Raw genomic sequence first — 14,033 nt, 5'->3', positions numbered from 1 at the left:
CTTTTTCTTTGGTCCAGCCTATTTAGTGTTCGGTATAGTTTATGTACTTTCATGGGCATGTCCTTCTGATTGGGAAAGTTTTCTTTAATGATTTTTTTTTGAATATGTTTTCTGCACCTTTTTTTGCTGGACTTCTTCACCTTTCTCTATGCCTATTATTCTTAGATTTGACCTTTTCACAGTGTCCCACATTTCCTGGATGTTTTATGTTAAGGATTTGTTGGTTTTAAGATTTTCTTTGGTTGATGAATCTATTTCCTCTAGTTTATCTTCAGCACCTGAGATTATGTCTTGGATGTCTTATAGTCTGTTGGTTATGCTTCTGTCTGTCATTGCCAATCATTGGCCCAGTTTTTCTATTTCCAGCATTCCTTCAGTTTGTGTTTTCCTTATTGTCTCTATTTCAGTTTTCAATTCTTGAACTGTTTCCTTCACCTGGTTGATTTTTTTTTCTTTCTTGGCATTTCTTACTTTCTTTAAGAATTTTTTTTTCTTTTCTTCCAATTTTTTGTTTGTTTTTTCTTCCCTTAAGGGATTTTCTCATGTTGTCTTTGAGGGACTTTATCATTTTTATGAAGATATGTTTTAAGTACTGCTTCATCTGCTTTGGGGTGTTCAGGTCTAGTTGATGTAGAGTCCCTGGATTCTGGTGGTGTCATGTTTGTCTTTCTAATGTTAGGTATTTTCTTGTATTGTATTGCTATTTCCCTTGGCTTCTTCCAGTAGGGGCAGGTTACATCTCTCTCTCTCTCTCTCTTTCTCTCTCTCTCTCTCTCTCTCTCTCTCTCTCTCTCTCTCTCTTTTTGTGGTACTTTCCTGGTGGGTGTAGGTGGGTCAGAAGTTTGATGTCTGTAGCTCTGGCTGGTCCAAGCTCTCTAGGATGTCTCTCCTCAGGCAGGGGCCCAGGGATGGGGGTCAAAGATTAGGCTCCAACAGATACCTGGCATCAGGCAGGTCTCAGGATGGTCCCACAGATATAGGCAGATCTCTTGGAGGGGCCAGGAACTCCAGCAGAGGACCAGTGGCAGGAGTCAGAGATCAGGCAGGCGGAGACTCAGCGTGGTCCTACATGGATAGGAGGTCTAGTGTGCTCAGAGCAGCTCCAGAAAGTTCCCTGAAGTTGGCCGGATTTTTGGATCCGCCCTCTGTTCCAGTGCTCTAGTAGAGGCCTGGTGATGGGGGTCAAAGATCTGGCAGGCAGGGACTCTAGAGGGTATCTTTTGACCTATAGTCACCATTTTATATGATATATCTCGTACTTATCTCTCTTGTTTCGCTGAAATATCTCACCCATTGTTCATTATATCCCCAATTCCTTCTTCATTTCTCCAGCACCCCAAAAATTTGCTCTACTCTAGTTTTGTCAGATCTTCCATGTTATTTTTGTACAGTCAACAAAGTAAAAGATGAAATATTCTCTCATGTTTTTGAAATATATGCAATAGAATACACAAGAAAAAAACAAATTGAAAAAATAATGTGTTTTTTTGCTTTTCATATTATTAGGAATTTTATTTTATATCTATGTTACTCTTTTCAACATTTAATTTATTAAGCATGCATTTTTCCCTACAATTAAGCATGATTCCTCTCCAATAATCATTGTAGTCCTTATTACTGCTTGGTCTTGTAGTCTAAATATTTTTCTGTCAAGAACCATGGTGAAGCCATTAAGAGCTATTTCTTGAACTAGAGAATACATTCATGCATTGCATTTTTGTAACTTTATAGTCCTCAAAACTGAAAAACTGGTTAGGAAGGAAATTGGAGAAATTCAATGAATTGATGTAAGGAGTAGAAATCTAACAAAACAAAATTTTCAAAGTGAAGATTTCCAAACTGATTATTATCCTATAATGGCAAAGAATGTTTAGTTACCAATTTTCTTGTGGTTCATCACTTTCATAATAGATACAAGCAGAACTATTTGATAAATTGAGATGAACATTCTAAGTATAATTTGAGTTACCAGATTATGGGGATAAAACAAGTATTTCTTTTGAATATACCAATAAACATTCTCTTAAGATTTGTCTGAGATAAGCATGAGAGCTAATATTTCATGAAAAGTTAGGTGCAAGACTTTACAGTCTTCACCTTCTCTAGTGAGCAAGATGGCGGGAGGAGAAGCCGGTTTTACTCTCCGGGAGCCATACCTTTCTCATCAGGCTATCTCCATCTTGGATGTTACCAAGTTGACTCCCCTTTCACATGAAGTTATCAGCAGACAAGCCATAATTAATATAGGTACAATTGGCCATGTTTCTCATGGGAAATCTACAGTTGTAAAGGCAATTTCTGGTGTTTACACTGTCAGATTAAAAAATGAACTGGAAAGGAATATTACCATAAAACTTGGATATGCTAATGCCAAGATTTATAAGCTTGAAGACTCGAGTTGTCCTCAACCAGAATGTTATAGATCTTGTGGAAGTAGTGCAACTGATGAGTTTCCTTCAGACATTCCAGGGACAAAAGGAAACTTCAAACTAGTCAGACATGTTTCCTTTGTTGACTGTCCTGGTCATGATATTTTGATGGCAACTATACTGAATGGTGCAGCAGTGATGGATGCAGCTCTTTTGTTGATAGCTGGTAATGAATCTTGTCCTCAGACTCAAACTTCTGAACACCTGGATGCCATTGAGATTATGAAACTAAAATATATTTTGATTCTGCAAAATAAAATTGATCTGGTTAAAGAAAGTCAGACTAAAGAACAGTATGAACAAATACTTTTGTTTGTACAAGGTACAGTACCTGAAGGTGCTCCTATTATTTCAATTTCTGTTAAAATACCATACTGAAGTTGTTTGTGAGTATATAGTAAAGAATATTCCAGTATCTATAAGAAACTTTACTTCAGAACCTTGACTTATTGTTATTCAGTCTTTTGATGTTAACAAACCTGGTTGTGGCGTTGATGACCTTAAAGGGGGTGTAGCAGGTGGTAGTATTTTAAAAGGAGTATTAAAAGTGGGTCAAGAGATAGAAGTGAGACCAGGTATCATTTCCAAAGACAGTGAAGGGAAGCTTATGTGTAAACCAATCTTTTCCAAGATTGTATCACTTTTTGCAGAACACAATGATCTTCAGTATGCTGCTCCAGGTGGTCTTATTGGAGTTGGAACAAAAATTGACCCAACGTTGTGCTGAACCAATAGAATGGTGGGACAGGTCCTTGGAGCTGTTGGAGTATTACCTGAGATATCCACAGAATTAGACATTTTCTACTTCCTACTGAGACAGCTCCTGGGTGTAGGCACAGAAGGATACAAAAAAGCATCAAAGGTTCAAAAGTTATCCAAGGTTGAAGTGCTCATGGTGAACATAGGATCCTTGTCCACAGGAAGCAGAGTCAGTGCAGTCAAGGCTGATTTATGTAAAATTGTTCTCACCAATTCTGTGTGTACAAAAGTAGGAGAAAAAATTGCTCTTAGCCAACTAGTTGAGGAATACTGCTGTTTAATTTGTTGGGGCCAAATAAGAAGAGGAGTGACCATCAAACCAACAGTAGACTATAAATGAAATGATGCAGTTGGATGAAAGCAGGATTTTTCAATCTTAGAGATATTTTAAAGCTTACATTAGTCAAAACTGTCAGGTTATTATTTTCATTAGAAAAAGCTGATGTCTGTAATGTCAAACTTCTTGACACCTTTAATCTACAGTTCAACAGTGTTACCAGTGTAACTTTGAAATGAAACTGTCAGTTAACAACTTTTACCATTGAACTTACAGTAGAGCTTCTCTTATGATTCTTTTTTGTGTATTTCCAGGCTTGAAGGACTGTTACCCTGATTTAAAAAAAAACAAAAAAACCTAAATTTGAAGAATGGGCTTTATATTTTCCTCATATTTTCCAGTATTCTTTGTAAAATTTAAAATGAAAAAATTAATTGGTCCAAATAAGATTGTCTGTTTCAACATGAGAGCTCATTTACAGGAATCAACTTCTCTGTTACTTTCCTTTGTTCCCAGGAGGCTCAAGTTTGTTCTGTATTTCTGTGGTTATTTCCTAAAAGATAAAAATTATTGAAAATTACATAAAATGCAGAGGTACTTAAAAAAGATTTATAGTCTTCATGGATGGTCTAGAGCATCTGGAAATAGCAACATTTTATTCTTAGTCAAACATGACTTCAATATAAAGGTTATGATCCACTTCTAGTTTTAAAGAAAACACAACAAAAAGAAGTTTAAAAATATTCTAAATTCAATGGTATTTGCTGAGAAACCTTTCCAATGGCTTTTATTGTTCAGAAACAGTTTGTGAGACAGATCTACTACATAATAGGTATATTTGGAGGTTAACTTAGAAAGTAATAATTATGTCTACTTTAAATAAATAGTTGACATCAATAATTTTAAAAGTTTTCCCTTATGATTTTATTCATAGACAAAAATAAGTTTTCTTCACTCTTAAGCAGAAAAGGATTTAGTTGTGTGTGAGGTTCTTGGTCAGATTGCTCTGAGTTGGAAGCTCCTGCTAACCTGTCTTTGCATTGTTTTGCTTTTTTGGCAAATAACTAGAGTAGCAATAAACTTGCAGAGCATTTTCAAGGTATATGGTGGGTAAGTGGTACAAATAAAAACAAAAGTAGAATCCCCAAATTCTATTGGCCATTCTTTCCAAATGAAAGCTAAAATATATAGAATTATGACTGTGATAAAGAGGGATCTAATTTCTTGATTATTTAAATCATTTAGCAAATATATGTAGTTTCTTATAAAATCTACTTTGGTTTGGGGGGGGGAAAGGTGAGTTCATACTTTAGGAGAATTACCAGGCATAAGCCTTCTTGTTGTTCATTTGGCTATTCCTGATAAGTGAAACTATTAATCAATCTAAACTCAATATCATACTCATGATGTTCAAATTTAAGAATATTTTGTTTTAATTTATTGTAAGTTAGTTTTTTACTTATAAAACTACTTTTAATCCCAATTCCTGTTGTTCTGCCTCCTATGTTGCCTATACCCACTACCTGTAAAATGAATATTTTTACTATCATTACTGTTCTTTAAACAATACTTTGAAAAAATATAAGAAACAAAAATAATATCACATCTTTTAGAATAGTGGCTCCTCCCAGAAGGTGTTTTTAGGGTTCTTCGACACCTCACTTCTTAGGCTGGCTTCAGTTTTCATTTTTAAGTCAATAATTTTTCTGTACTTCCTTATAGCTCTAAAACTTAGTTGTATGTAACTCTCACCACAAAATTGACTCTTCTTATTTTATAAGTCATGTTTGCCTATAATCTATCTTTGAACACTTGCAGGCTAGTAAATAAAATGTGTTAGAAATTTTGACTTTAGAGAGCCCATCCCTCTATTGCAATAAAGCACAATTCATGGAAATAAAAATTTTGGCCATGGGGGAAAATATGAAGAAGAGCAGCATAAATTTTTTAGAAAGCAATTGAAGTCTCTGTGAGTCTCTGACTAATTTAACATTTTTATTTCTTTATTCTTTTTGTGTAATGCAAAATGAAGGCAATTCCAGATTTAAGGTTAAATTTAAATCTGCTGTCACTAACCCTCAGTGCTCCCTGATACTCTTTCCAGTCAGGTTGCTCTCAGACACTATACTATACAGCTGTATTCTATTGAAATTTGGGCAATACGCAGCATGTTATACTATTTGTGACTGGTTTCTGCTGTCTAACATTTATACTTTTTCACATATCATTTATTATTTGCACATATGAGCAGAATATGTGCAATAATAATTATACTTTATTTAGGAGCACATGATGTTGAAGGGACTTGGATATATCTCTCAGTGAAAAATTAACATCTTTTTTGCTAAGTGTAGGAATGTAATTTCTTATCTAAATGTTAGAGAATAGCCATCTTTAATAAAGATTGCTAACCAGGTTACAAAGGGATTGAAATGATTCATTCTCCAACAATCATCAATCTAAAATTGGTACAGGTCATTGGGAAAATTCATGGGATTGGTGGCTACTCAAGTTCCATCTGCACATACCTCATCACTAGTGCATTTGAGAACAGGACAGGGTTAAAACTCTGTACAAGAGAGTATTCAGTTTTGTCATGATTTTAGTTGGTTGAACTAGCAGATATGAAGAGTGTCAAAAGAGCAACATATAGATCTTTGTTGGGGGATGACAAATAAAAGTCAATATTCATGTATTATTAGTGAAAAGACTTCCACCCCAAAAGGGTATTAAATAAAATTATTTTTGTCTAATACATTTCATTGCCTTTTGAAGATGATGAGCTCTGTAACATTGTTGGTTTTGTACTTTATGCATCATTGTCAATAAGTATGTGGCACATAAATATCTTTAACATAGAAAATAAGAATTTAATAATCCACCTATTTCATTAATATATGGACTTTACAATGGAGAAAAATATATAACCCTAACCCCATAACTTGTGTAAAAAAAGGCCAAAACTCAAATTGAGGATTGTGGACATAGTGCCTTAGAGTAACAGCAGAAGTCCAGGTTGGGTATGGTTAACCATGACCAACACTTCTGAGCTGAGTAGTAACTACTCAACATTGGTAATAAGGAAGAAGTATCTCATAACACATACCATTAATTCAAAGTACATAAGATGCACATATCTTTTAAGTCTCTATCAAAGTCATAGAAACCTTTAGGAGATTGGATTGATTGAAAGGATTACTTGAATGTAAGACAATTAGAATAAAAAAGAAATTGTCCGAATACCATAGTCATTTGACCTCCATCTGCTTGAGAGGGTGGTTCAGCACAGCAGATTCAAGGCCTGTCTGGGCAACTTAGTGAGATTTCTTAAATTAAATAGAAGGAGCTAAAGAGATGGATTACTGGTTAAGAGTACTTGCTGTTCTTCCAAGGACAGTTTCTAGCACCCATGAAATTCTGTAATTCCAGGCTCAGGCGATCCAACATTCTTTTCATATCTGTAGACACGTGCACAAATGGCACACATTCATACAAATTCATTCACATAAATCAAAATAAATCTTTAATATTTTTAAAGTAAATAAAAAGGCCACCTGTATAGGTTAAAGAAAGTGTTTGCTTAATTTGCAGAATGATCTAGTTTCAACTCCAGGTAAAATATGAAGTAAATAGGAAGAGTGGAAAGATATAAAACATATTACTTGATACTTTATTTTGTAAGTATTGTAGTTCTTTCTCATAAACTAACTATATTATATTTCTCAAGAAAATGAGTATTAAAATAATTTATCTGTCATATTGTACCTTAATCAGAACCTTGAAGAAATTGAAGGTCTAACCAATAACTGAAGAATAAAGCCAAGACATCACCCCAAATAAAATGAAACTATTCTTGATATGGTAGGGGAGTTACTATGCTAAGAACAAACTATACAACCATAGTCATTTAAATATTTGATAGACATCATGCATAGGTTAGTTTTCCAGCAGTATTTTTCTTATAATAAGAAAGCATGGAGACTGGAATATACTCAATATAGAGTACTCTTATTAGTTCTGGATAATTTTAGAGTCTTGTAAAATAATTTTAGACTTCAATGTTTTATTTTTATATTACAGTAACTAACACTCAATTTTCACTTTCAATAGTCAACTTTGAATTTGTGGGTTTTTAAAATTAATTAATTTAGTTTTTATTTTACATGAAAATACCAGTTCCATCTCCCTCCCTCCCTCTTACCCTCTTAACCCCCTCACATGCACCATGACCACCCTCCCCTCCCATCCCCCCCACCACAATTCCACATGTAGGGCAATGTCATCCAGGTGGGGTCAAGTAGATCTGTCAAGTCATTTGAAGTAGGGAATAGAACTTCTCTCCTGTCTCTAGGTTAAGAGAGTATCCCTCCATAGGGGATGTGTGCACCAGGAACACATTCTGGTTCCACTGTCTGAGATCCCTTAGACTGCTCAGGCCTTCTGGCTGAGACCCATATTCAGGGGGGCCTGAGTCCATGCCATGCTGGATTCCCAGCTATCAGTCTGGGGGCCCTTTAGCTCTTCCTTGTTCAGGCCTGCTGTCTCTATGTGTTTCTGCAACCTGGTCTTGTCCTCTCTGTTTGCATCTGGATTCTAGTTCTACTCAGTGTTTAGGTATAGGTGTTTGCTTCTGTTTCCAACAGGTCCTAGATGAGGGCTCCATGATGGTGAATAAGATAGTGTTGATCTCACTATCTGGGAAGGGCATTTATGGTAGCTTTTCCACGGTTGCTCAAATTGTTAGTTGGTGGCAGTCTTGCAGGTCTATAGACCTTTCTTTAGATTCAGGTTTCTCTTCAAACCAATAATGGCTCCCTCTTTTATGCTCTCTCTCTCTCTCTCTCTCTCTCTCTCTCTCTCTCTCTCTCTCTCTCTCTCTCTCTTATCTTCGATTCCTACCCTGACTTAATCTGCCTAGTTTCACGTGATATCCTCTCCTCCATTCTCTTTCTCCTACTTCTCTCTCCATTCACTGCCCCCCACTTCCCATGTGCTCTGGGGGACTTGTTCCTTCACCCTTCTGTGAAGGATCTTGTATGAATCTCTCAGAAACTTGTATCCTAGTTCCTCTGGTGGTGTGAATTATAGGCTAGTGATCCTTTGATCTAGGTCTAAAATCCATATATGAGTGAGTACATACTGTATTCCTCTTTTTGTGACTGGGTTACTTCATTCAGGATGACATCCACTTGCCTGCAAATTTCAAGATTCCATTGTACTTTTCTGCAGAGTAGTATTGCATTGTGTCGATCTTCTTTATCATTTTTCAGTTGAGGAACATCTAGGTTGCTTCCAGGTTCTTGTTATTACAAATAGTGCTGCTATGAACATAGTTGAACACATGTCTTTGTTGCATGGATGTGAATCCTTTGGGTATATGCCTAAGACGGGGATTGCCAGGTCCTGTGGTAAACAAATTCCTATTTTCCTGAGGAACCACCATACTGATCTCCAAAATGGCTGTGTAAGTTTGCACTCCCACCAGCAGTGGAGGATTGTTCCCCTTTCTCCACATTCTCTCCAGCATGAGTCATCATTGGTGTTTCTAATTTTCGCCATTCTGGCAGGAGTAAGATGGTGTCTCAAAGTTGTTTTGATTTGCATTTCCCTGATAGCTAAGGATGTTGAGCACTTTCTTAAGTGTCTTTTAGCCTTTTTGATTTCCTCTATTGAGAATTCTTCTTCAGTTCTGTACCCCATTTTTAAATAGGGTTATTTGGTGTTTTGTTGACTAGTTTCTTGAGTTCTTTGTATATTTTGGAGATCAGCCTTTTGTCGGATGTAGAATTGGTCAAAGTCTTTTTGCAGTCTGTGGGCTGCTGTTTGGTCTTGTCCACTGTGTCCTTTGCCTTACAGAAGCTTTTAAGTTTGAAGAGGTTCCATTTATTAATTGTTGATCTCGGTGACTATGCTCCTGGGGTTATGTTCAGGAAGCAGTCTTGTATACCAATTTGTTCAAGGGTACCTTTACTTTGTTTTCTAAGAGGTTCAGTGTGGCTGGATTGATGTTGAGGTCTTTGATCCATTTGGACTTGAGTTTTGTGCATGGCGACAGACATGGGTCTATCTGCAGTCTTCTACATACCATCATCCAATTGTGCCAGCCCCATTTGTTGAAGATGCTTTCCTTGCCCCATTCTATTCTTTTAGCTGTTTTGTCGAAAATCAGGTGTTCATAGGTGTATGGGTATATCAGGATTTTCAATTCAATTCCATTGGTCTACCTGTCTATTTTTGTGCTAATACCAGGCTGTTTTCAGAATTATAGCTCTGTAGTAGGGCTCTAAAGTCAGGAATGGTGATGCCTCCTGAAGTTCTTTTATTGTACATGGCTGTTTTGGCTATTCTGGGTCTTTTGATTTCCATATAAAGTTGATTATTATCCATTTAAGGTCCATGAAGAATTGTGGTGCAAATAGAGACAGTTTGACTTCTTCCTTTCCAATTTGGATCCCTTTGATCTCCTTTTGTTGTCTTACTGCTTTAGCTAGAACTTCCTGTACAATATTGAAGAGATATGGAGAGAGTGCAGCCTTGTCTTGTTCTGATTTTAGAGGAATTGCCTAAGGTTCTCTCCATTCAGTTTGATGTTGGCAGTTGGTTTGGTGTATATTGCTCTCATTATGTTCCTGTTATCCTGATCTCTCCTTGACCTTTATCATGAAAGGTCAATGTTGAATTTTGTCGAAGTGTTTTTCAGTATCTAGGGAGATATTCATATGGTTTTCCTTTTTCAGTTTGTTTATATAGTGGATTATGTTGATAGATTTTCATATGTTAAACCATCCGTGCAATCCAAGCCTAGTTGGTCATGGTGGATGATTTTTCTGATGTATTCTTGATTTGGTTTGCCAGCATTTTATTGAGTGTTTTTGCATTGATGTTCATCGGGTATATTGTTCTGTAGTTTTCTTTCTTAGTTATGCCTTTGTGAGTCTTGGGTACCAAGGTTATTGTGGATCCTAGAAAGAATTTGGTAATGAACCTTCTGTGTGGAACAATTTGAGGAGTAATGGTATTAGTTCGTCCTTGAAATTGTGGTAGAATTCTGCACTGAAGCCATCTGTCCCTGGGCATTTTATTTATTTATTTATTTATTTATTTATTTATTTATTTATTTATTTTTGGTTTGGTTGGAAGGCTTTCAATTACTATTTCATTGGGGGATATAGGTCTATTTAAGTTGTTTGTCTGTTCTTGATTTAATTTTGTTAAGTGATAGTTATCTAAAAATTTGTCCATTTCCTTTGAAAATTCATTTTTTGTGGAATACAGGTTTTCAAAGTATGACTTGAAAATTATCTACATGTTCTCTCTGCTTTTTTGTTGGTTTGGATAAAGGTTTGTCTATCTTGTTGATTTTGTCAAAAAACAACTCTTTGTTGCATTGATTTTTTTTTGTATTGTTTTCCTGGTTTCTATTTTTTTTTTTTTTTTTTTTTTGATTTCAGCCCTCAAATTGATTATTTCCTGACATCTACTCCTCTGGGGTGAGTTTACTTCTTTTTGTCCTAAGGTTTCAGTTGTGCTGTTAATTCTCTTATGTGACTTACCTCTGCTTTCTTTATATTGGCACTTGATGCAATGAACACTGCTTTCAAATATCCCATAAATTTGGGTATGTTGTGTCCTCATTCTCATTGAAATTTAGGAAGTCCTTTATTTCTTCTTTGACCCAGGTGTGGTGCAATTTCTCAGTTTCCATGAGTTTGTAGGTTTCTGTGATTTGTGTTGTTGAATTCCAACTTTAAAGCATGGTTGTCTGATACAGGGGACTATTCCAATTCTCTTGTATCAGTTGAGGTTTGTTATACCACCTAGTATGTGTTCGATTTTAGAGAAGGTTCCATTTGGAGCAGAGAAAAGGGTATATTCTTCTGTGTTTGGATGGAATGTTCTATAGATAGACATCTATAGAACTGTTAAACCCGGTTGAGACATAACTTCTTTTAGTTCTTTTGTTTCTTTGTTGAGTTTCTGATTGGTAGTCCTGTCTAGTGGTGAGAGTGGTGTGTTGAAGTCTCCCACTACAAGTGTGTGTGTATTTATGTGAGATTTGAGTTTTAGTAGCATTTCTTTTATAAATGTGGGTGTCTTTGTATTTGGTGCGTAATATTCAGAATTGAGACTTTGTGTTGATGGTTTTCTCCTGCAATGAATACGAAATGACCGTCTTCATCTCTTTTGATTAATTTTGGTTGAAGTCTAACTTGTTAGATATTAGGATAGCCACACCTACTTGCCTCTTGGGTCCATTTGATTTGAAGATCTTTTCTGAACCCTTCACCCTGAGGTAATGTCTATCTTTGAAGCTTATATATGTTTCTTGTATGCAGCAGAAGGATGGATTCTGTCTTCGTATCCATTCTGTTAGCCTGTGTCTTTTTATAGGTGGTTAAGACCATTAATGTTGAGGGCGAGTAAGAACCATTGATTGTTATTGCTTGTTTGTTTTTGATTTTTTGTTGGCAGTGGTATTGTGCATATATTTGTTCTGCTTTACCCTTGGTTTCTTGAGTAGTGAGATTATCTGTTGCCTACATCTTTGTGGCATCGTTAACTTCTTTGGGTTGGAGTTTTCCTTTCAAATCTTTCTGTAGGGCTGGATTTGTAGATACGTACTGTGAAAATCTGGCTTTGTCATTGAATATCTTGTTTTCTTCATCTATAGTGATTGACAGTTTTGCTTGGTATAGTAGCCTGGGCTGGCATCATGGACTCTTAATACTTGCAGAACATCTATCCAGGACCTTCTGGTCTTGAGGGTTTCCATGGAGAAGTCAGGTGTAATTTTAATAGGTCTGCCTTTAAATATTACCTGTCCTTTTTCCTCCGCTGCTTTGTGTATTGTGTAATGTTCGGTGTTTTGATTATTATATTTTGAGGTGTCTTTTTTCTTTGCTCCAGCCTATTTCGTGTTCGGTATGCTTCTTATACTTTCATGGGCATTTCCTTCTTCAGATTGGGAAAGTTTTCCTCCATGATTTTGTTGAATATGTTTTCGGCACCTTTAAGCAGGGCTTCCTCACCTTCCTCTATGCCTATTATTCTTAGGTTTGGCCTTTTCATCGTGTCTCACATTTCCTGGATGTTTTGTGTTAAGAATTTGTTGGATTTACAATTTTCTTTGGTCAATAGCTCTATTTCCTCTAATTTATCTTCCACGCCTGTGATTCTCTCTTCCATCTCTTGAATTCTGTTGGGTATGCTTGTGTCTGTAGTTTCCGATTGTTTGCCCAGTTTTTCTATTTCCAGTATCCAGTATTCTTTTTGTGATGTCTTTATTTTCTTTATTTGAGTTTTCAAGTCTTGAACTGTTTCCTTCACCTCCTCAATTGTTTTTCTTGTGTTACTGGACTTTTTTTTTTTTTAACTTTCCTTAAGAAATTTGTTCATTTCTTCCACTTTTTTGTTTGTTTATTCTTCCATTTCTTTAAGGGATTTTCTCATATCTTCTTTGAGGGCCTCTATCCTTTTTATGACCATAACTTTTAAGTCATTCCCTTCTGCTTCATCTGCTTTGTTGTGTTCCTGTCTAGTTGGTGTAGTTTCTCTAGATTCTGGTGGTGTCATGCTTGTGTTTCTGTTGTTAGGTGTTTTCTTGTATTGCTGTCTTCCCATTGCTTCTTCCTGTAGGTGTTGGTGGGGTCTCTCCCACTCTCTATGGTACTTCCTCTTTGCTCAAGTGGGTCAGAGGTTTGATGACTGTAGCTCTGGGTGGTCCAAGCACTCTAGGAGGTCTGTACCTAGGCAGGGTCCTGGCAATGGGGGTCAGTGTTCAGGCTCCAGAAGAAGACTGGCGATGGGTGTCAAAGATCCCAAAGGCTAGGTGGGACTCAGGATGTTCCAGATCTAGCCTGGGACTGGCATGCTCCAGCTGAGGCCTCTTTAGCAGAGTCTCTGAGGTGGGGGTCAAGGATCCTGCAGTCAGGAACTCAGAGTGGTCCTGCAGAGACAGGCAGATCTCTGGAAGGGGCCTGGAACTCCAGTTCTGGTGGGGGTCAGAGACCAAGCAGAGGAAAATTACAGGTGGTCCAGCATGGATAGGCAGGTTTTGTGTGTTTAGAGCTGCTCCCGGAGGTTTCCAGAAGGTGTCTGGATTGTTGGCTGCACCCTCTGTCCCAGTGCTCAATCAGAGTGGTGGGACATTGGGCAGGGTAGGGCACAGGGTAGGGGGAGGGCAGGTTTTCGGTGGGAGTAGGTGGGGTGTATCAGGGCTCCAAGAGCTCACTCAATGGGGACAGGACATAGGGCAGTGTTTTCTGGGGCCATCCCAGGGAACTCCTAGGGAAGTATGTAGGGGAGAGTCCACCCGAATTGGTCTCAGACTCACCTCTGGCCAAGGCCTGGCAATAGGGTACAAAGCCTTGGCTGATATTCAGGATGTTTCTGCACCAATAGGCAGATCTAGCTGGGATGTGGCACTCTCCTGCTGAGGCCTCTTTAGCCTGAATTTGTATTTTATAAACTTGTTGTAATTTCATTGTGTACAAACAATAGAGAATATAAGTTCAATTGATTTATTGCTTTAATTAAATTTTTAAAATCTGCCTTTGTGTATTGTACAT

General features: G+C 37.0%; 1 pseudogene; it reads left to right on the top strand.

Moving 5' to 3' along the window:
* Nucleotides 1-2,114: 2,114 nt before the first annotated feature.
* Nucleotides 2,115-3,528, top strand: LOC127214422 (eukaryotic translation initiation factor 2 subunit 3, Y-linked-like; annotated as a pseudogene).
* Nucleotides 3,529-14,033: the final 10,505 nt, after the last annotated feature.

The sequence above is a fragment of the Phodopus roborovskii genome, unplaced genomic scaffold (genome assembly GCF_943737965.1).
Source record: "Phodopus roborovskii unplaced genomic scaffold, PHOROB, whole genome shotgun sequence".
NCBI classification, from domain to species: Eukaryota; Metazoa; Chordata; class Mammalia; order Rodentia; family Cricetidae; genus Phodopus; species Phodopus roborovskii.
The sequence above is the reverse complement of the archived record's forward strand: the minus strand, read 5'-3'. Positions and strand labels throughout refer to the sequence as shown.